Source organism: Gallinula chloropus (assembly GCF_964237585.1).
Source record: "Gallinula chloropus genome assembly, chromosome: 19".
Lineage (NCBI taxonomy): Eukaryota > Metazoa > Chordata > Aves > Gruiformes > Rallidae > Gallinula > Gallinula chloropus.
Window position 1 is genome coordinate 12,148,823 of NC_140104.1, and position 22,884 is coordinate 12,171,706.

Consider the following 22,884-nt stretch of genomic DNA (forward strand, 5'->3'; position numbering starts at 1 on the left):
CTTCCAAAAATTGTGGGAAAGGGTCTTCAGAACATGGGTGGGGGTCCTTGGGAGGAAGGCCGTAGGTCTTCCTCATGGTGTACTTTTTCACCCTTTGTCTAAAATATGATGATCCTGCAAGCTTATCAGTCTGAGCTAATTCATGTCCTTGCTAACCATCTGTTTTCCTTTAGCAAGGACGTTTATTGACGTATTTGTGATGGATCTCATCTTGTTTTCAAATTCTTGCTCCTTATAATCGCTCCCTCGAGATAATGTGAGACAGTTTCTTATTCCTCACAAGTAAGCCCTTTGTCAGGGAAAGAAAAACAGACTTCCTCCTCCATTCGTTGTTTTCTTCAAACTATGTGACTCAGTTCTATGACTATATTCTTTGAATACACATATATAGTTGTGATTAACTTATTGTCCCTATTTCTATATGGTCCCATGTATCATTCCCCAATCCCAGCAGTTCCCTCACTGGCCTCTTGGGACTTGCAACTCCTTTTCCTCACATCATCTGTGCTCACAGGCATGGACAGATTTCTCTGACAACAAACAGCAGTTAAACGTGATACAGTTTAATACCCATGAAATCTCTCTCCTCAGCTGCCTGCTATGGCCAAGCAGCGTGTGAAGGGGGTCAGCTTTCAGAGGAGATTCTGTCCCAGAACAGTTTTAATTAGATACATAGAAAGGTCACTTATCAACACATTGAACTTGTGCCAGAAGACTTCGTTAGACTTCGGAAAGATGGGACGATTTCTAACCCTCCAAAGCTCAAAGCAGACACAGGAGACCTGAGCAGCATCTGTAGGACTAAAGAGCAAGTGGGGCTGGACACCTGTGATCAAAGTGAAGTGAATACATTGAGCCAGTCTTCTGAAAAGATGTCTTAAACATGGCCGTATCATCAGGAGAAGTGGAAACACCTGAATGATGAGGAAGATGAAACAGACAGATGAGCAGTAATGGAGGTACAGGGGAAGGTGATATGCAGAAGATGAACAGTTAATTGCTGCTTAGAAACATCCAGTCCTCAGTTTCCACATGGTATCCTTTAGCTTCTGGTTCCTCATGCTGTAGATGAGGGGGTTCACTGCTGGTGGAAACACTGAGTAAAGAAATGCTACTATCATGTCCTCAAATATCGAGGAGATGGAGGGGTTCTTCAGGTAGGCAAACACACCAATGCTGAGGAACAGGGAGACCACATCCAAGTGAGGGAGGCACGTGGAAAGGGCTTTGTGCTGTCCCTGCTCCAAGGGGAACCTCAGAACAGCCCTGAAGATCTGCACATAGGACACCAAAACATTTAGTTTTGGAACTGTTATGGCACTGTAGCAGTTTCAAATATGGAGGACTGTAAAGCCATGCAATGACATCAGGCAATATTAGGGTTGTTCCCTTGGCTAGGAAAATGCTGAGAATTAGGGCTCTGATAGCGGATCACCCAGGGAGGTTTCAGACCATGAACCTCTCTAAGCCTTTGCCTCTTTTGTTTGGGAGCTATTGCTGGATGTTTAGAAGTTTCAAAGTTGGACGCTGGTCGAACCTGAACATGACCTCAGGCACTGTTAGTACTGTTCTCTTCACCTTGAAATCCTTGAGCCCCAGGGCTATGGAGGCTGCTAGTGAGCTACCTGCTAAAATTTTAGGTAAGGAACATCTTTCAGCCCTCACTTCTTTTGTTTGGAAGATACTGCTGGATGATTAGCATGTTAAAAGGTGGATGCCGTTAGAGCTAGAAAATTATGTTAGGCAGTGTTAGAACCATTCCCTTACAAGGACAGTCCTGAGCTCCAAGGTTACTGTGACTTCTCGTGGGCTACCTGTGGAGGTTTCAGGCCAGAAATATCATTAGGCCCTTGCACCTTTTGTTTGGCAGTCATTCCCGTACCTTTAGCAGGGTTGAAGGTAAATGCAAGTAGAGCCAGAAAGTGATGTCAGGCACTGTTAAGAGCATTCCCTTAAAAGGAACTCCCTGAGCTCCAAATTTAGTGTGCTTTGGAAGATTTTGGGCCTTTCCACCTCTAGTTTGGGAGCTACTGCTGGGTATTTATCACTTTTGAAATTATACACTGGTAGAGCCCAAAAATGATATCAGGCACTGTTATGATCGTTCCCTTGGCTACGAAAGCCCTGAGCCCCAAGGTTAATGGTCCTGTTTGTAGCCTACATGGGGAGGTTTCAGGCCAAGAACTTCTTTCATGCCTTGTACCATTTTTTGGGGGGGACTATTAGTGCTATTTAGCAGTTTGGAAGGTGGAGGACTGTAGACCCGTGCAATAACATCTGGCACTATTAAGGTTGTTCCCTTAGCTAGGAATGTGCTGAGCATTAAGGTTATTCATGCTGCTAGTGGATTACCTAGGGAGGTTTAAGGCTAGGAACTCTCTAGTCCCTTGCCCCTTTTGGTTGGGAGCTATTGTTGGACATTAGGAAGTTTCAAATGTGGACGCTGGTGGAGTCTGAAAAAGACCTCAGGCACTGTTATGAGCGTTCCCTTGGCTAGCAATGCCATGATCCTAAAGGTTACTGGGGCTGCTTGTCCACTCCCTGAGGAGGTTTCAGGGCAATTAGATCTTTAAGCTCTCACACTTTTATTTGGGAGCTGTTGCTGGATGGTTAAAGTTTTGAAGATGGACACTGGTAGAGCCTGACAATGACTTCAGGCAATGTTAGGACCATTGCCTTGGCTAGGAATGACTTGAGCCCCAAGGTTCCTTGTGCTTCTTGTCTGATCCCTGAGGAGGTTTCATGCCAGGAACATCTTTCAGCCCTTGCATCTTTTGTTTTGGCGCCATTGATGAATGCTTAGCATATTTGAAGGTGGATGCAGATAGAGCCCAAAAATGAAGGCAGACCCTGTTAGGATGATACCCTTGAGTGTGAAAGCCCTGAGCTCCCTTGTTAATGGGGTTGCTAGCGGCCTACCTGGGTTGATTTCAGGCACAACCCTATTTCAGCCCTGACACCATCTGATTGGGAGCTATTACTGGATGTCTGTCAGTTTCAAATGTGGACTCTTGTAGACATCAAAAATGAAGTCAGGCAATGTTATGACTGGACCCATCGCTAGAAAAGCCATGAGCCCCAAGGTTACTACAGCTGCTTGTGTGCTACCTGCAGAGGTTTCATGCCAGAAACATCTGTCATGCCCTGCACCTTTTATTTGGGAGCTATTGCTGGACATTCAGCATTTTCGAGTTGGACACTGGTAGAGCCCTATAATTATGTCTGGTATTATAAGACCATTCCCTTGGCTGGAAATGCCTTCACCCTAAAGTTACCAGGGCTGTTTATGGGCTACCTGGGGAGGTTTCAGGCCAGGAACATCATTCAGCCTTCATAGATTTATTTGGGAGCTACTGCTGTACGTTTAGAATTTTCGATGGAGGATGCAAGAAGAGCCACAAAATGTCATCAGACACTCTTAGGACCATTCTTTTTGCTAGGAAAGACCCGACCCCCACGGTTACTGGGGCTGCTAGTGGGTTACCTGAGGAGGTTTCTGACCAGGAAGTATTTTTAGCCCTCGCAACTATTCTTCTGACCTACAGTAAAGGTGTGAGATTCTCCCTGGTTCTCCTTTTGTTATTAATGTATTTATAGGATTAATACCAAAAGGAGGGTCAAGGAGAATCTCCCATCTTTATTGGATGAGGGGGGAGGCATTGTGAAGGCAGATGAAGAAAAGGCTGATGTACTTAATGCCTTTCTTGCCTCAGTCTTTAGTAGTAAGACCAGTTGTTTTGTAGCAAGCCCAGTTCTCCCATGAGAGTAAAGATGGGTGGTCTACCTGAACTTCAGTGAAGCCTTCAGCACTGTCTCCCACTGCATCCTGCTGGTGAAACTAGCTGCTCATGGATTAAATGGGTATACTCTTCGCTGGGCCCAAAGATTTGTGGTGAAGGCAGTTAAATAAAACTGGTAGCAGGTCACAAGTGGTGTTTCCCAGGGCTCACTGCTGGGGCCAGTCCTCTTTAACATCTTTATTAATGAGCTGGGTGAGGGGATCGAGTGCACCCTCCATAAGTTGGCAGATGAAACCAAATTGTGTGGGAGTATTGATCTGCTGGAAGGCAGGAGGGCTCTGCAGAGGGACCTGCGCAGGCTGGATTAATGGGCAGAATACAACTTTATGGGGTTCAAAGGGCCAAGTGCTGCGTTCTGCAATTTGGTCACAATAACCCCAGGCAGTGTTACAGGATTGGGTCAGTTTGGGGGGAGATCAAGGTGGGGAATGGGTATTGGGTGCCTGCAGCCAGCAGGAAAACAGGTGGAAGCACGGGCCAGTGTGGGGTGGGCCGTGGTGCAGATGGCCAAGGCTGCCTGTCACACTAAAAGGACCTGATAAAAACAAGGTCTTTGCCCCCTTGGCAATGGATGACGACCCTGCCACAGAGGCCTCAGAAGACACACACTGTACTCACAGTCATGGAGCATTGTTGCCTCCTTGCATCTGCCCCAGGGAAGGACACCATGTGTCCTGCCCCTGTCCTTCCCTTGGCATCACAATCCCGAAATCCCAGGGAAGAACCCTGAGACACAGGTGAGGGTCAGGATCTCCCTGCCCAGAGACTGGGGGTCAGTGCTTGGCATTTCTGCTTCATCAGACCAAGCCAGGGTGTCCTCAGCATCAGAGCTGCCTATGCTTTGCCTGTGTTTGTCTACATTTGTCTGCTTTAACAAGCCCATGGAGAGACTCCCAGGAGCCTGTTAATGCTTCAAGGTGCTTTGGGCATTAGTCCTGACTTAACTTCTTGAAGATTTTTCTTCACTCTCCTCGTGGTAGCTGAGGTCTGTGGACTCAGAAGAAAAGGCACCATGAGGCTCCTTAACATCCAGAAAGCCCTTACAAGCATGGCTCTTCAACTCATTTTCATTACAAAACTCAGGGCTTCTACAGCTACTTGGATTTTAGTTAGGTCCTTATTAATGAAGATTTCAAAGGGATTTCCCATGGAGGACCTTTTTCCCTTATGGCCTCCAGGGATTCCCAACACTTTTCCACCCATCATCTGTGCTCACAGGCACGGACAGATTTCTCTGACAACAAACAGCAGTTAAACATGACACAGTTTAATACCCATGAAATCTCTCTCCTCAGCTGCCTGCTACAGCCAAGCAGCGTGTGAAGGGGCTCAGCTTTCAGAGGAGATTCTCACCCAGAACGGTTTTAATCAGGTACATAGAAAGGTCACTTAACACATTGAACTCCAGACAGAACAGTTCATTAGACTTCTGAAAGATGGGACGTTTTCCAACTCTCTGAAACTCAAAGCAGAAATCAGAGAGTTGAGCGGCATCTGAATGAATAAGAGAGCAATAGGAAGTGGAAACCAGTGATCACAGTGAAGTGCACACGTCCAGCCAGTCTGCAGGTACAGGGGAAGGTGAGTATTTCTTCTGCAAACATGGGAACACGTCAGTGAAATTCCCTTTCTGTCACAGTGAGAAAGCATTGCCATTTCAGACAAGATGCAGAACATTTGCAGGCAGACATGATGCAAAGAGAGCACAGCTCAGCATTACATGGTGTCTGGGTCACACAAGACTGGGATATACTGCATTAGGGTGGATCATGGGATGAACAGTGACCATGTAGTTTAAATAAACGAGAGAAAACAAAAAACTAAACAAGATACTAAATACACACTGGTCATAACATGAAGTACATGGCTAGCCATATGCAGAACAAGATTAGCAGCTTATTGCTGCTTAGAAACCACCAGTCATCAGTTTCCAAACAGCATGTTGTAACTCCTGGTTCCTCATGCTGTAGATGAGGGGGTTCACTGCTGGTGGAACCACTGAGTAAAGAAATGACACTACTACATCTACAAATATGAAGGAGATGGAGGGGGGCTTCAGGTAGGCAAACCCTGCAGTGCTGATAAAGAGGGAGACCACGGCCAGGTGAGGGAGGCAGGTGGAAAAGGCTTTGTGCCGTCCCTGCTGCGAGGGGATCCTCAGCACAGCCCTGAAGATCTGCACATAGGACACCACCATGAACACAAAACACACAAAAGCTAAACAGGTAGTGACGACAATGACTCCAGTTTCCCTGAGGTAGGCATCTGAGCAGGAGAGCTTGAGGATATGGGGGATTTCACAGAAGAACTGGTCAAGGGCATTGCCATGGCAGAGGGGCACTGAAAATGTATTGGATGTGTGCAGCACAGCATTGAGAAACCCACTGCCCCAGGCAGCTGCTGCCATGTGGACACAAGCTCTGCTGCCCAGGAGGGTCCCGTAGTGCAGGGGGAGGCAGATGGCCACGTAGCGGTCATAGGCCATGACAGTGAGAAGACAGAGCTCTGTGACAATCAAAAATACAAAGAAAAAGAGTTGAGCCACACATCCTGTGTAGGAAATGGCCCCTGGTGTCCCACAAAGAATTGGCCATGGATTTGGGAACAGTGGTGGAGATGTAGCCAATGTCAGTAACAGAGAGGTTGAGGAGGAAGAAGTACATGGGGGTGTGGAGGTGGTGGTCACAGGCTATGGTGATGATGATGAGGCCATTGCCCAGGAAAGCAGCCAGGTAGATGCCCAGGAAGAGGCAGAAGTGCAGGAGCTGCAGCTCCCGTGTGTCTGCAAAGGGCAGGAGGAGGAACTGGCTGATGGAGCTGCTGTTGGACATCTGCTGCTGACAAGTGTGAAGTCCTGTCCAAGGAGGAAAAGGCAGTGAGAAGTTAGGGAAATATTCTCTAAGGAAAACCTCTTTCATCTAAAATTTATTCTCTGGATTGAGGAAGCCTTTTGTCAGGTCCTTTTTGGGAGGTCTGTTTTGTGCTGGCTTCAGTGTGCCACTGCTGGGAGGAGGCTCAGCTGTGGGATCTTGAGTACTCAGTCCTGCCTTGTACCAGCAAGTAAATAGAAGGATGGCGTGATCTCACACTAAATCCCCTGTGGATAGTAACGAGCTTTTCAGCACTGTCACTCCAGTTTCACCCGACAGCAGAGTAGAGCTTTGGAACTTTGGTTTTCTCCTCACTCCATGACACTGCTGCTGCAGTGCCAGTGAAATCTCCCCTGAGTGTAGATTGGGGAGAGCTGCTCTCTCCATCAGCCCTGGTCTCAGCTGCCCTTTGCTGGACGCTGTGATCACACCCTGGTGTTCCCCATAGAAGAAACGGGAACCTGCAGACAGCCATAGAATCCAGTCTCCCAGGGCAGAGCTCCAAAGCCCTCCTGCGGTCTCATCCTACCGAAGGAGGATCTCAGCTCCCTGCTCCCAGCCAGAGACACACAGGGCTCAGTGCAGCTGCCCACACACGGGTGATCAGTGGCATTGCCACGGCCTCAGTGTCCAGATGTCTCCTGCATGGGGCTCCTCACTGTGGGAGGCAGCCTGCAGCCCAGCAGGAGCACAGGGGAAGTCCTCAATCCTACAGATGGGATCCCTGCAGTGAGGGCCAGGTCAGTTCCAGACCCACCAATGGATGTTCCCTTAGCCACAGGTAATAGTGGGACAAAGGCAGCAAGGACAGGAGGTGAAATAGCGATCAATGATCCAGCCCAGGCTGGAAGGACAGGGACAGACAGACAGGCACTCAGGTGTTTCTCCTGAATAGGTTCTGGCTGCCAAGGACAAGACTCAGCCTGAAACCTTGGATCTCTGTGTTCAGAATCTGTGCTGAGCTGCAGAAACCACGGAGTTGCTGTGGGACAGTGTCAGCACTGTGGGAGATTTTGTGGAGCAGCTCCTTCTCCCTCCCTGAATATCTCTGCTGCCTGCAGCTCTCCCTGGAGCTGCTTCTCTTTGCCCATGTCACCTCCCACTCTGTGCTCACAGACCTCATCCAACCTGCCCTGCGCTCAGCTCTGCTCTGCAGACCCCTCCTGGCATCAGGGCACTGCCCAGGGCAATCTCTGTGTCTGTTCAGGCAAAACTCTGATGTCTTAAGGAGTATCCAGATTTCATTGCATATTCCTAGGGGAGAAATAAGTTCTCCTCTACCACACTCAGCAGAGCCCACAAGAGAAGAACAGAAAAGCAAACACTCTGCCTTTGGAAATAAAGTCCCTTCAGAATTTCTCAAGGATCAGACAGAGCTGAGAACAAAGCTGCACCATGCAGCCACTTCTTACAGCAGAAGGACCTTACCCTGCCATTCCCTGGGTCACTTCTTCAACTCAGAGGTGTAGTCTATATCCCAGTGTAAAGCCCACCAGGCAGGCTGAGTGCTGACCCTGGTAGCAGCAGAGTCCCTGTCCCAGCACACAGCCCCCATGGCACAGGGACCCTGCTCACAAGGACAGCCCTGGGCACCCCTGGGTGCACACGCTGCTTCACACCTCTGCAGTCATGCCCAGGAGAAGACAGCTGTCCTGCCCTTTCCCTCTGATGGGGCAGAAGGGCATCCCTTCCAGGCAGCACTTTCTGGTCCTATTCAGAACTTCTCCCCCTGACAGACCCCACACACTGCCCCATGTCCCAGCTTTAGGAGATCCCTCCAGGAACAGAACCTGCATTGTCCTGCACCCACAGACATACCAGGCAGAGTGCTGTGGAGATTTCTCCTGCAGTGAGCTCTCAGCTTCCATCAGCTCTCTCAGCCTCTCAGGTCTCCCCTCGGTGCCTACAGGCAGTGTCCCCAGCCCTGTGTGCTTGGCAGAGGAGCTGCTCCTGGGCAGAGCTGTCTCTTGTCAGGGCTTCTGGGTTGCCATGAGCTCCCACTGTCCCAGGAGTCCAGCCCAGCTCAGCAAGAGAACAGCAGTTCTTATAAGCTCCCTCCTTCTGCCTCAGGCATCATGGGCATCACTCTATGATCTCATCCCTGATGTTCCCTCCCTCACTGGGGAGAAATCCTTGTGTCCACCAGAGTACTTTCTCCTGATGAAACCAGAGCTGGGCAGCAGAATCACCTTTCCTTGTCTCCACATGAGACAGGGTCCCCAGGCAGGGACAGGCAGGGGTCTCTTTCCCCCTGTGAAAGGGAGTCAGGCCAGGCTCCTCATCCTTGCTTTGCAGCCCTGAGGCTGGAAGGGGCAAGGGGACTCCCTCTTACACCAGTTCTGATGGGCACACAACAGGCACCTTCTGCCAGGGAGCTGCTGGTCCAGCTCCCATGGGAATTACTGAGGTTGGAGGCAAGTTTCCAAGATCCCCTTCCTCATGACAAAGTCTCTCATCTGATGGAGAATTTGTGTAAGTGTTGTTCACCCCCTTTTGCCCTAACCCAAAACTGAAGACCAGGAATGACTCTTTGGTAGCCCATGGGAGTGGCTTCTGCTCCTGATGTACACCTGGGAGTATGTGAGAGAAATCAAGCATTTTAGTTTTCCTCTCCTAACTTCTCTCCTTTCCTCCTGCAACACTTTTCCATGCCCAGAGGCAGCAAATATCCAACAGCAGCTCAATGTCCAAATGTCCAACAGAGAGTCAACGTGAATTGGAAGAGGTTTTCCTCAAAGAAGAGTTCCCTAACATCTCACTGCCTTTTCCTCCTTGGACAGGTCTCCACACTTGATGGCAGCAGATGTCCAACAGCAGCTCCATCAGCCAGTTCCTCCTCCTGCCCTTTGCAGACACACGGGAGCTGCAGCTCCTGCACTTCTCGCTCTCCCAGGGAATGAACCTGTCTGCCCTTCTGGGCAAGAGTTTAATGATCATTACTGCAGCCTAGAACTCCAACATGAATCCTTCCCACACTGATTCAGATCATCACCAGCTGCTCCAGGGTGGGTCACTTTAATGGGGTGCTGTCCTTCAGCCACAGACATCCCCAGCCTGGGTCCTCCACAGCCCTACCAGCAAACCTGCTCCAGCACAGGCTTCCTGCGAGGTCACAGCCTCCTTCAGGTGCCTCCACCTGCTCGAGCAAGCGATTTTTCTTATCCTATTGCTTGTTATCTCAGATAAGAAACTAATCCCCACCTCTCTACACCCACTTGTAGGTCAAAAACAATAAGGTCTCCCCTCAGCCTCCTTTTCTTAAGACTAAAATGCCTCAGTTCCCTCAAGCTGCTCCTCATAGGACTTGTGCTCCAAATCCTTCACCAGCTTCATTGCCCTTCTCTGGACACACTCCAGCATCTCAACGTCCTTCATGTAGTGAGGGGCCCAAAACTGGACACAGTACTTGAGGTGTGGCCTCACAAGAGCTGAGAATAATGGGAAATCCCTTCCCTACTCAAGCTAGTTACACTATTCCTGATCCAGGCCAGGCTGCTGTTGGCCTTTTTAGCCACCTGGGCACATTCCTGGCTCATGTTCAGCTGGCTTTACACTAATACCCACAGCTTTCCACTAATACCCCCACGTCCTTTTCTCCTCTAAGGAGCTCTCCAACTACTCCGCCCCAGACCTGTAGCATCACCTGGGGTTACTGTGACCAAAGTGCAGGACCCAGCACTTGGCCTTGTTGGACCCTGTCACTCTTGAGATGGACAAACGACACATACAAGAGGTCTCCTGGTGCACAAGCAAAAAGGACCCAATTTATTTCTGTATCCTCATTTTTATATGTTTCTACTACACTTGTCCTTTTGCTAATGGTCTCTCAGGTAGATGCTATCATGCAATTGGTTGACATTTTTAACTTCACTAACAAGGTTTATCTCTTGCCAGGTTCCTTTATCTGATGTCAGCAAATTCCTTAAAAAGGTTTACTTCTCTGGATGTTCTACACTTCCTCTTTCTCAGGGGTACACTTTAATATCTTCAAGACCCAGCTCTATATTCTCAACCAAGGGTTCTACAGGCCTGTCATAGTCCCCAACAACTCCCCCTTTTTGTATTTGTGCTACAGAAATCACCTTCATCATCCGCTGCAGTGCACTTTGCAGCAGAGAGATAATTCAGGGCAACATTAGTAACACAACTACAATAACTACCACAACAATCCAATCCAGCCTTGATTTCAGACAAAAATACCCCTCTAGGTAAAGCAACAGGAACATTGAAAGACCTTGATACCTTGTGTGAGGTATAATTACACTATGTGTTTTCCCAACACCCAGGTTTCCCACACACCTTGTTTTCCAGGTCACTGAATTTACAGGACTCCTGTTTCCTGGCACTACGTTTTCCACGAGCACTTGGTTTCTTGGGCCCTGATTTCCTGAGCCACTGGTTTCCCAGGTCACTGATTTTCTAGGATGCTGGTTTCTTGCGCCCCCATTTGCCTGGCACACAGGTTTCCTGGGACACCGGTTTCCCACACCCCCAGTTGGCTAGCACATCATGGCCTTGCCACCCTGGTTCCTGCACCCTCAGTTTCCTAGCACCCCAGCTTCCCAGCAACCTGGTTTCCTGCACCCCTAGTTTCCCACACTCCCTGGTCCCGCGCCACTGGTGTCCTGCGTCCCTAGTTTCCCAGCACTCTGGTTTCTCATGCCCCCAGTTCCCCAGCACCCAGGCTTCACACGCTTCTGGTATCCCAGGTCACTGAATTTACAGGACACCAGTTTCCCGGCACCAGGGTTTCCACGAGCTCCTGGCTTCCTGGGCCCTGGTTTCCCTGGGCACTGGTTTCCCTGGGCACTGATTTTCCATGTCACTGGTTTCCTGCGTGCCCAGTTTTCTGGCTCCCCAGTTCCCTGGCACACTGGGGTCTCCTCACCCTGGTTTCCTGCACCTCCAGTTTCCTGGAACCCAGGTTACCTGTGTTCCTGTTTTCCCACACTCCCCTGTCCCAGTGCCAGTGGTTTTTCACACCCCGTTTCCCGTGCCTCTTTTTTACATTCACCCCAGTTTCCTGGCAGCCCTGGTTTCCATGACCCCTGGTTTCTAAGGCCCTGGTTTCCTGGGCCACTGGTTTCCCGGGACACTGATTTTCCAGGATGCTTGTGCCCTGTGACCTCAGTTGCCTGGCACCCTGGCTTAGCAGATTTGAGTAGCTGTGCTGCTGAGATGACTTCTGAAAAAAGCATCTAGAAGCTCTCTGCAGGCCCCAGACTGTAAACATTGGCCAATTCAAGGCCAAAGTTGCTGCTGACCAGGGCCAAGCCAATCGGAGATGGTCACAGCGCATCTGTGAATCACATATAGGAGAAAAATAAACTGCAGGCAGGTGCATTTTGCCACCAGAGAAGGGAGTGAGAAGATGTAACAAGCTGAGTGACACCAAGGCCAGGCCCAAAGGAGAAGGGGGGAAGAATGAGGCACTCTGGGTGCTGGAAAGAGAAATTCCCCTGCAGCCCGTGGAAAAGACCATGGTGGAGCGGGTGTCCCCTCACAGCCCATGGATATGGATGGGGAGCAGAGACATCTATGGCCTGTGAAGAGATTGATCCACACCACAGCAGGATTGCCAGGGGACTTGTGACTTTGCAGGGGACCAGGCTGAGGGAGTCTGGGCCCGAATGTCAGCACCCCATGGAAGGGAGTCCTGCTGAGGCCTGTGGTGAGGAGATGACTCCCTGATAGAGAGAACTCACGCTGCAGAAGTTTGTAGAGGACTCTCTCCCGTGGGTGGGACCCCATGGTGCCACAGACGAAGAGGGGGTGTGTGGAATGCCCCATCCCCGCCCCCCCACCAGCTAAGATGGAAGACAACTTGGGAGGAACGGACTGAAAACCCCCATTCCCAAATCCCTGCCCCTCCCTGTGCCATGACGGGGGGGAAGAAGGGAGAGTATTTATGATTCAAGTCAGTCTGCCAGGAAGCGAGTGGTGGGGGGGGGAAGTAGAAGTGTTAAGACCTGGCGAAGGAAAGCAGCTTGTGAGGATCCTCTGGAATCCCCCTGCCATTCCCTGCCACACCCCGCACCATGTTGGGGTGGAAGAAGGGAGTAAAATTGTGAATGAAGTTTAACTCTGCTAAGAAGAGGGGGGTGGGGAAGAAGAAGTTTTAAGACCTGGACACACTTCTCATTACCCAATTCTGGTTCACAGGGTGTGTAACTGTAGTGCAATAAATTAGTTTTTTTCTTTTATTCTGTGCTGAGTCTGTTTTGCCCTTTGCACTAATTGGAAAGTGATCCCTCTGTCCTTATCTTGAATCCTAAGCCTCCCGATATATAGGTTTTCTCCCTTTTTTGGCTGAAAAGGGGAGTGAGTGAGTGGCTTGGTGGGCATTTGGCCTCTAGCCAGGGCCAAACCACCACAGTCCTTTTTGGTGCCAAACATGGGGCTCGAGGAATTTGCGATAAGGACACTAATTGGATGAGGGAATGAGCAGAACAGACTGAACAGAGCTGGGTAGTGTAATAATTGTAGAGAATTTCTGTTGGGATGGGGATTTAAAGAACAATTCTCATCTATGTGTTTCATAGAGGTGAGGAGTGGAGTGTTGCAGTTTTGCATAGCTGGGTGCTGGGAGAGAATGGGGGCTGCAGAAAATGGCTGCTGTAAGCAGCAGCCAGAAGCTCTCTGCAGGTCCCAGAGAGTAAACATTGGCTGATTCAAGGCTAGAGTTGCTGCTGGCCAAGGCTGAGACAATTGACGATGGTCACAGTGCCTCTGGGAATCACATATAGGAGAAAGAAAAACACAAGCAGCTGCATTTGCCACCAGAGGAGGGAGCAAAATCCTGTCTAAAGTGAAGTGTGCTAAGAAGGGAGGGGTGGGGGAAGGTGCTTTAAGATCTGGTCACACTTCTCATTATCTGACTCTGGTGTCACTGTCTGTGTAGTGCAGTGTCATCAATCAGAGAGTTTTCTGTCCTTCACTCTGTGTTGAGTCTGTTTTGCCCATGTCGTTGATTACAGGATCATCTCTCCCTGTGTTTATCTTGACTCCTGAGCCTCTCAATATCTATTTTCTCCCCTGTCCAACTAAAAAGGGGAGTGATAGATCGACTTTGGTGGGTGTCTGGCCTCCAGCCAGGCCTAAACCACCACACATACTAATGTCACTGAACTGGGGACTCACTGCTTCCTTGCACCCCCTCAGGATGCTGGGAGCTGTGCTACCCTTGTACCACACTCTGCATCACACACCCCATGTGACACTGGCCCAGGAAGAGCCCTGAGGCAGTGCGGGGGGCAGAATCCCACTTCTGTGGGGCTGGCTCTTCTGCTTGATAAAATACATCAAGGCTTTACTCAGCATCAGATCCACCTGCACAGTGCCTTAGTCTACCTTAAATCACAGACTCCAATTTTCTGCTCTAACCCCTTCATGAGGAGAGAGGCTTTCTCAGTAATGGGCCTCAGTGGGGCCAATTAACACTCTACAGCAGTTCAGCTTTTTCTTCTGACTTTAACTCTTGGAGAGACTGCTTCAATCTCCTCACAGGATCTGCAGTTCATGGAATCAGCACCAAATACACCATGGGGCTCATTAAAATTGAAAAAGCCCTAACAAGCTATGTGTCTTTTCTTCAGGGTTTCAAGACTTGTACAGCTAATTGGAGAAGTTTCAGGGCTTGATTTAAAGTGGAAGATTTCAATCAGTATTTACTTAAAAAAACAAAAGAGATTTCAACACTTTCAGGCTTTTTAGTTTTTCAATTTACAGAAGTGACAGCAGCTTTCTCCAATTGATAGTGCACCAGAGGACCTCCTAAGGAGGTGTGGAAAGGTCATAACACCTGTCTCCCTGAGTTCCCACACTGCTTAGATGACCTTCCTCTACACCTCCCCAACCCCACCATGTCTCCAAGGGATGCTTGGGAGTTGCACTCTTTTCCTCCATCAGGCTTCTGCACTGAGTCTGCAGCCGAATGTTGCAGCCCCTTTGCTGCAATTCCCACCCCGTTTACCCTGAGGACTGGCTGGGAATAGAAACAGAATTATTCATTTTGAAAAAGTTATAAAAGAAATAAAACACATTCCCCAACTATGAGTAAATAACTGTAAGGGTGTGGAGTAAATCCCAAAAGCAAAGGACAGGGCACATGGCCAGAGAGTCTGCTGAAAAGGGGCCTTGAGACACAGTCGGTTTCCTCAGGGCAGGTGGAAATACCCGAAAGGCAAGTTTCAGTGCAGAGTGTGACAGTGTCCTGACACCCCAAGGACTCAGGAGGATGTGTATTTCCCCTCCTACTTTTAATACATATCCCCAGAGTTCCTAACTTAGTCTGAGTTGAAAGGCAAGAATAAACTGATGATAGTGGCTGCACACTAACAAGCTTCCAGGGGAAAGGCACTGAGTGTGGAGAGCGATGGCAGGAATGAAGATTCCTGGAGGTTTAGTAGAAGCTGCTAAGGGCTGTGGGTGATGAAACTCCTTCAGAACACTGACACGTGCCTCCTTGAATGCTGATTAGAGCAGGAAATCAGAGGGAGCAATTTCAGGACGACAAAGTGAGAAGATACAGACATGCTGTGCCATGGAGCCACTTGGATGTGTCCTGGCACACCACAGGGCCCAGTGGTAGTCCAATGCCCAGTGAAATGGGGAGGATTTTGGTCATCACGTCTCCCCCTCCTCTTTTCCTTTAAAGAGCAGGCAGCTGCCTGGATCTCAGCTCTCAGCTGGGGTAAAACCACGACACTCAGGTCTTTCCTTGGCAAGGAAATGGTCCTAACGATGCCTCTGTCATTCCGTGTGCTAACAGTGTCCATATTTAAAACTGATAAAGGTCCAGCAGTAACTCCCAAATAGGAGGATTGAGGGCAGAAATATGTTCCTGTCCTGAAACCATGCCAGGTAGCCCAGTAGCAGCCCCAGTAACCTTGGGACTGATGTCTGTCCCTACCAAAGGATCGTTCCTAACAGTGCCTGACACCATCACCTGGGAAGGAATAACCGCTGGAATCAGTACAGGCTGGGGGATGACCTGCTGGAGAGGAGCTCTGCAGAGAAGGGAAGGACCTGGGGGTCCTGGTGGGTGACAGGTTGGCCATGAGCCAGCAGTGTGTCCTGGTGTCTAAGAGAGCCAATGGGGTCCTGCGGGGCATCAAGAGGAGCATGGTCAGCAGGTCAAAGGAGGTGATCCTCCCCATCTACTCTGCCCTGGTCAGGCCCCACCTGGAGTATTGTGTCCAGTTCTAGGCTCCCCAGGACAAAAAAGCCAGGGATCTCCTGGAGAGAGTCCAGAGAAGGGCTACAAAGATGATTAAGGGCCTGGAGCATCTGCCCTGTGAGGAAAGGCTGAGTGAACTGGGACTATTCAGCCTTGAGAAAAGAAGGTTAAGAGGTGATCCTATTAATGTTTATAAGTATCTGAAGTGTTGGACACAGGATGAAATGGCCAGCCTCTTATCAATGGTCTGTGGGGGCAGAACAAGGGGCAATGGTTTCAAGTTGGAGCACAGGAAGTTCCGCACCAACATGTGGAAAGACTTTTTCACAGTGAGGGTGACAGAGCCTTGGGACAGGCTGCCCAGGGGGGTTGTGAAGTGTCCCTCTCTGGAGATATTCCAGACCCCTCTGGACGCTGACCTGTGCGACCTGGTAAAGAGATTGACTGAGACATAGATAGTGAGGTAAGCCGATAGACACAGAAACACATCGTGAGGTAAGAACATGGACAGATAGATGTGAGGTAATGAGATTGACTGATAGATTATGAGGTAAGGGGATTGTGAGGTATGATGATTGTGAGGTAAGGGGATTGACTGTTATAGATTGTGTGGTAAGGAGAGTAACCAATTGTGAGGTAAGGGGTTTGTGAGGTAAGGAGATTGTGAGGTAAGGAGATTGATTAATAGATAGACTGTCAGGTAAAGAGATTGACTGAGAAATAGATTGTGAGGTCAGGAGATTGACTGATAGAGAGTTTGTGAGGTAAGGAATTTGACAGATTGTGAGTTAAGTGCATTGTGAGGTAAGGATTTTGTGACTGTCACAGTTTTGTGTAGCTGGGTGCTGGGAGAGAACTGGGGCTGCAGAAAATGTCTGGTGTAAGGAACAGCTAGAGCTCTCTGCAGGTCCTGAAGAGTAAACATTGGCCAGTCCAAGGCCATAGGTGCTGCTGACCAGGACCGAGCGAATCTGCGATGGTCACAGAGCCTCTGGGAATCACACAGAGGAGAAAAAAACCACAAGCAGCTGCAACGCCCATCGTGAAGAGAGGCCAGAGGGAGGTCCCAGGGAACTGCAGGCCTGTCAGCCTGGCCTTGTTGCTGGGAAATGTGATGGAACAAATCATCGTATGTCCCATCATGCAACACATGCAGGACACTCAGGTGATCAGGCCCAGTCAGCATGGGTTTAGGAAAGGCAGATCGTGATGGACCAACCTGATCTCCTTCTATGAAAAGGTGACCTGCTGCTTAGTGGATGAGGGGAAGGCTGTAGATGTGGTCTATCGAGATTTCAGTGAAGCCTTCATCACTGTCTCCCAAAGCATTTTCCCCTCTGCAGAAACTACCCGCTCATGGATTAGATGGGTACACTCTGTCCTGGGTTAGAAACTGGCTGGGCAGCCAGACCCAAAGGGCTGTAGTCAACTGAGTTAAATCCAGCTGGTGGCAGGTCACAAGGTGTGTTCTCCAGGACTCAGTGCTGGGACCTGTCCTCTTTAACATCTTTATTCATGATCTGGACGAGGGGATCGAGTGCACCCTCAGTAAGTTTGCAGATGACACCAAATTGTGTGGGAGTATTAATTGTCTGGATGACACGTAGGCTCTGAAGAGTGATCTGGACGGGCTGGATCGATGGGCAGAGGCCAATTGTATGAGGTTCTTGGGTTCTTGTGGCCAAGTGCCAGGTCCTGCATTTTGATCAGAATAACCCCAGGCAACGCTACAGGCCTGGGTCAGAGTGGTTGGAGAGCTCCCTGGAGGAAAAGGATCTGGGGGTGTCCATGGATACCTTGGCTGGACATGAGCCAGCACTGTGCCCAGGTGGCCAAGAAGGCCAACAGCATCCTGGCCTGGATCCGGAATAGTGTGACCAGCAGGAGTAGGAAGTGATTGTTCCATTATCCTCAGCTCTGGTGAGGCTGCACCTCGAGTGCTGTGTCGGGTTTTGGGCCCCTCACTACAAGAAGGACACTGAGATGCTGGAGCGTGTCCATAGATGGGCAACGAAGCTGATGAAGGATTTGAAGCACAAGTCCTCTGAGGAGCAGCTGAGGCAACTGGGGCATTTTAGCCTTGAGAAAAGGAGGCTGAAGGGGAGACCTCGCCTCTCTCTACAACTACCTGCAAGAAGGAATGTAGAGAGGTGAGAGCCGGTGTTTTCTCTCAGGTAACATGTGATAAGATGACAGGGAATGGTTTCAAATTGCACCAGGGGAGATTTAGGTTGGATATCAGGAAGAATTTCATTACTGAAACATTAGTCAAATATTGGAACAGGCTGCCCAGGGAAGTGGTGGAGTCATCATCCCTGGAGGGATTTAAAAGGTTCCTATAGATGTTGTGCTTGAGGACATGGCCTGGAGGTGGACTAGGCAGGGGTAGGCTTTGGTTGGACTCAATGACCGTAAAGGCCTCTTCCAACCTAAGTGATTCTATGATTCTGTGGTACAGTTCCAGGAAATTCCTGTTCTGTCATGGTGGGAAAGCACTGTCATTTAGAAACATAGTTGAGTGGTTCTGCTGTTGGAAATGTGCTTGTAAAACTTTTATAAACGTCAGGGGGAAAAACAAGGACAAAAAAGTTGTGCCCCTTTCCAGGCAGACAGGATGGAAAGAGAGCCCAGCTCATCATTACGCAGTGTCTGGGTCACACAAGACCAGGAGATACTGCATTAGCAATGGGATGATGGTGGTCTGTGTTGTTAAAGCTGAGACAAACTAGGAGGGGGAAAACAAAACCAAAACCAACAGCTAAAAACCTTACTAAATACAGACTGGTCCTAACGTGAGCTACATGGCCAGTGATACACAGAGTGAGCAGATTGTTGCTGCTTGGAGACATCCAGTCATCACTTTCCACATGGCATCCTTGAGCTCCTGGTTCCTCATGCTGTAGATGGGAAATTTCAATTCTGGAGGAACCACTGACTAAAAACTGTCACTACCAGGTGTAAATGATGGAGGGGAGCTTCAGGGAGGTGAACACAGCAGTGATGAGGAACAGGGAGACCACGGCCAGGTGAGGGAGGCAGGTGGAAAAGGCTTTGTGCCGTCCCTGCTCCGAGGGGATCCTCAGCACAGCCCTGAAGATCTGCACATAGGACACCATGATGAACACAAAACACCCAAAAGCTAGACATGCTCTGATTACAGTTTCACTGAGGTAGGACCATGAGTGAGAGAGCTTGAGGATCTGGGGGATTTCTCAGAAGAACTGGTCACAGGCATTGCCCTTGCAGAGGGGCAGTGACAATGTATTGGCCGTGGGGAGCAGAGCACTGTGAATCACAGCGCTGTGGGAGTATTTTTAAGAAGGGAAATAAAACCCAGCAGCTACTTTTTGCCACCAGACAAAGGAGTGACAAAGTGTAAGGGAATTTGCAGAGAACAAGGTCGGTGATGTAGGGGGAGAAGGTCCTCCAAGCCTCATTGCAGAGATTCCCCTGCAGCCCGTGGAGAAGCCCATGGTGAATGAGGGTGTTCCCACACAGCCCATGTTGGATGATGTGAAACAGTGATTCTACATGCAGCCTGTAGAGGTCCCCAAGTTTGAGCATGTGAGGACACTGAAGGAGGCTGTGACCTCATAGGAAGCCTGTGCTGGAGCAGGTTAGCTGGCAGAGCTGTGGAGGACCCAGGCTGGAGCAGTCTGTTGCTGAAGGACGAAACCCCATTCAAGTGACCCACCCTGGAGCAGTTGGTGCTGTTTTGAAGCCATGTGGGAAGGACGCGTGTTGGAGGGGTTCATGCAGGACTGTCTCCCGTGGGTGGGACCCAATGCTGGAGCAAGGGGAGACAGTGAGGAGTCCTCCCCCTGATCAGGAAGGAGCAGCTGAGATGATGTGTGATGAACAGACCCCAACCCCCATTCCCTGTCCCCCAGTGCCTCTCAGTCAGAGAGAGTAGAGAGTAGAGAGTTAAAGAGTGAAGTGGACCCTGGGATAAGAAGGGAGGGTCGTAGGTGGGTGTTTAAAATTTCATTTCTTTAGGTTTTGTTCTCATTTCTCTGCGTTCTTTGGATTGAGAAATGAATTAGGTTGATTTTATTGTTGTTGTCAAGTCTGTATTGCCAGTGAGAGTAACAGCTGCATGACCTCCCCCTGTGCTTTCTCCCTGCATGATTTCTCCCTGTCCTGATCATTCTGCTCCCAGGCAGAATGATCTCAGAGATGAGGTCATAGAATGATCCCCATGAGGCCTGAGACACCAGGAGGGAGCCTAGAAATACTGGTCTTCTCCAGCTGAGCTGGGCCAGGCTCCTGGGATGGAGGGAGCTCATGGCAAACTGGCAGCTCTGCAGAGAGACAGCTCTGCCCAGGAGCAGCTCCTCTGCCAAGCACACAGGGCTGGGGACACTGCCTGTCGGCACCAAGGGAGACCTGTGAGGCTGAGAGAGCTGGTGGATGCTGAGAGCTCACTGGAGGAGACAGGTAAAGAGACTTTGCTTTGAATTTTCTGCTCTCGGTGACTGGGTGAGAAGTGGGAGTTGAGCTTTTCTTGATAACTTTGCAGCAGGCAGTGCAAACTCATTGGTCATTAGGACTTGTCAGAGCTTCTCCTGAGCCCTGCACACACAGAGGTTCCCAGGGCAGTGCCCTGATGCCAGGAGGGCTCTGCAGAGCAGAGCTGAGCACAGGGCAGGTTGGATGAGGTCAGTGAGCACAGAGCAGGAGGTGACATGTGCAAAGAGATGTAGTTCCAGGGACAGCTCCAGGCAGCAGAGACATTGTCCAGTATGGAGAAGGAGCTGCTCCCAGAAATGCCTTGACAGTGGGGATTTGGTACGTCCTGACAGCCCCGCAGTGCTGATATGATGAGGGCATTCCATGAGAAGTAGAAAGAGTTTTCCTCAAAGAAGCATTTCCCAATTTCTCACTGCATTTCCCTCCTTGGACAGGTCTCCACATCTGACAGCAGCAGATGTCCAACAGCAGTTCCATCAGCCATTTCCTCCTCCTGCCCTTTGCAGACACACGGGAACTGCAGCTCCTGCACTTCTGCCTCTTCCTGGGCATCTACCTGGCTGCTCTCCTGGGCAATGGCCTCATCATCATCACCATAGCCTGTGACCACCACCTCCACACCCCCATGTACTTCCTCCTCAACCTCGCTGTTAATGACCTTGGCTACATCTCCACCACTGTTCCCAAATCCATGGCCAATTCTTTTTGGGACACCAGGGCCATTTCCTACACAGGATGTGTGGCTCAACTCTTTTTCTTTTTATTTTTGATCATCACAGAGCTCTGTCTTCTCACTGTCATGGCCTATGACCGCTACGTTGCCATCTGCCACCCCCTGCACTACAGGACTCTCCTGGGCAGCAGAGCTTGTGTCCACATGGCAGCAGCTGCCTGGGGCATTGGGTTTCTCAGTGCTGTGCTGCAGACAGCCAATACATTTTCACTGCCCCTCTGCCATGGCAATGCTGTTGAGCAGTTCTTCTGTGAAATCCCCCAGATCCTCAAGCTCTCCTGCTGGTTGTTTTGTGTTCATTGTGGTGTCCTATGTGCAGATCTTCAGGGCTGTGCTGAGGATCCCCTCGCAGCAGGGACGGCACAAAGCCTTTTCCACCTGCCTCCCTCACCTGGCCGTGGTCTCCCTGTTTGTCACCACTGGTGTGTTTTCCTACCTGAAGCCCCCCTCCATCTCCTCCCTATTTCTGGACCTGGTATTGGCATTTCTTTACTTAGTGTTTCCACCAGCAGTGAACCCCCTCATCTACAGCATGAGGAACCAGGAGCTCAAGGATGCCATGTGGAAAGTGATGACTGGATGTTTCTAAACAGCAATAAAGTGCTTGTCTTCTGAATACCACTGACAATGTAACTCCTGTTATGATCAGTTCATATTTAATAGGGGTTTTAGTTGTTGGGTTTTGGTTCCTCTCTAGTTTGTCTAAGCTATACTAACATGGTCAACGTTCATCCCATTCCTAATGCAGTATCACCTGTTCTTCCGTGTAAGGATGAGCTGTGCTCTCTTTGCCTCACGTCTGCTTCCACAGAGCCATAATTTTCCTCTTTTTTTCACCCTTTTATTAATAAAATTTTACAAGGACATTTTCATCAGCTGAACAGCTTGAGTACTTTTCTGTAATGGCAATGCTTTCCCACCATGACAGGACGGGATAAGGACTGTTTACTGACAAAATTCACCATGAATGTAGAACAATAATGGCCAATTACACCCACACCCAGTGCTAACACAGGGTACCTCGTTTACCTGACAATTATAGAGTACTGCCTGAAAGGAAAGAAAGACTGACTGACTGACTGACAGACAGACTGACTGACTCTTCTGGAGGCACCAAGCCCACACCCTTCCCAAACCAGCTTCTTTTAGGCGGAAGTGGTGTCAGGTGGTATGGAAAACAGCCCAGGTGAACTCAGATCACCTGTGCTGGCTGCTTGGGGAGGTTAACTCTTACCTGGCCAGTACCAGGACATTATTCACCCCTGTTTCCACATTATCTGCATCATGGGCGGATCTTACATGTTCAGAGTATTGGGGACATTCATAACATCATTGATCTATTATGTAGAACATCTGCCATGGACAGATTTAGTTATACACCAAAAATTTACTGTCTATCCTTTCCTAGAACTAAACCCCCTTGGGGTACACACCGGACTTCCCCATCCTTTCACATCCCCCACCAAGCGCACCCAGGTCCCTGCGCAAAAGCAACCCCATCAATGGGTTTGCCTTTGTCTGAAGAAGGAACATCCCTGAGTGTCTTCCCCAACAGGTTTTTCATGTGTAATACAGGGACTTTATGCCCCTCCACGGTCTGTTCAAGTCTGCGGTGGTTTTGCCTTGCTAGAGGCCAAATGCCCATCAAAATCCCCCTATCACTCCCCTTTTCTTCCAGAAAGGGGAGAACATAGATATTGGGAGGCTTAGGATTTGAGATAAGGACAGAGAGGTATCACCCTGTAATTAGTGTCATGAGAAAAACAGACTCAACACAAAATAAAGGAAAGAAAACTAATTTCTGACACTACAGCTACACACCCAGTGACGCCA

General features: G+C 49.6%; 1 protein-coding gene and 2 pseudogenes across 3 annotated transcripts in view; 2 read left to right on the forward strand and 1 right to left on the reverse strand.

The window, feature by feature from the left end:
- LOC311199217 (olfactory receptor 14A16-like) overlaps window positions 1-22,884 on the forward strand; it is a gene marked incomplete at both ends in the record, with an annotated part of 107,038 nt that overhangs the window by 22,959 nt on the left and 61,195 nt on the right. The window lies entirely within an intron of this gene.
- On the reverse strand, window positions 5,707-6,631 carry LOC311198994 (olfactory receptor 14J1-like; annotated as a pseudogene). Its single transcript has one exon. The product of its transcript is annotated as an olfactory receptor 14J1-like (transcript).
- LOC311198996 (olfactory receptor 14J1-like) lies at window positions 20,776-21,640 on the forward strand (annotated as a pseudogene). Its single transcript has one exon. The product of its transcript is annotated as an olfactory receptor 14J1-like (transcript).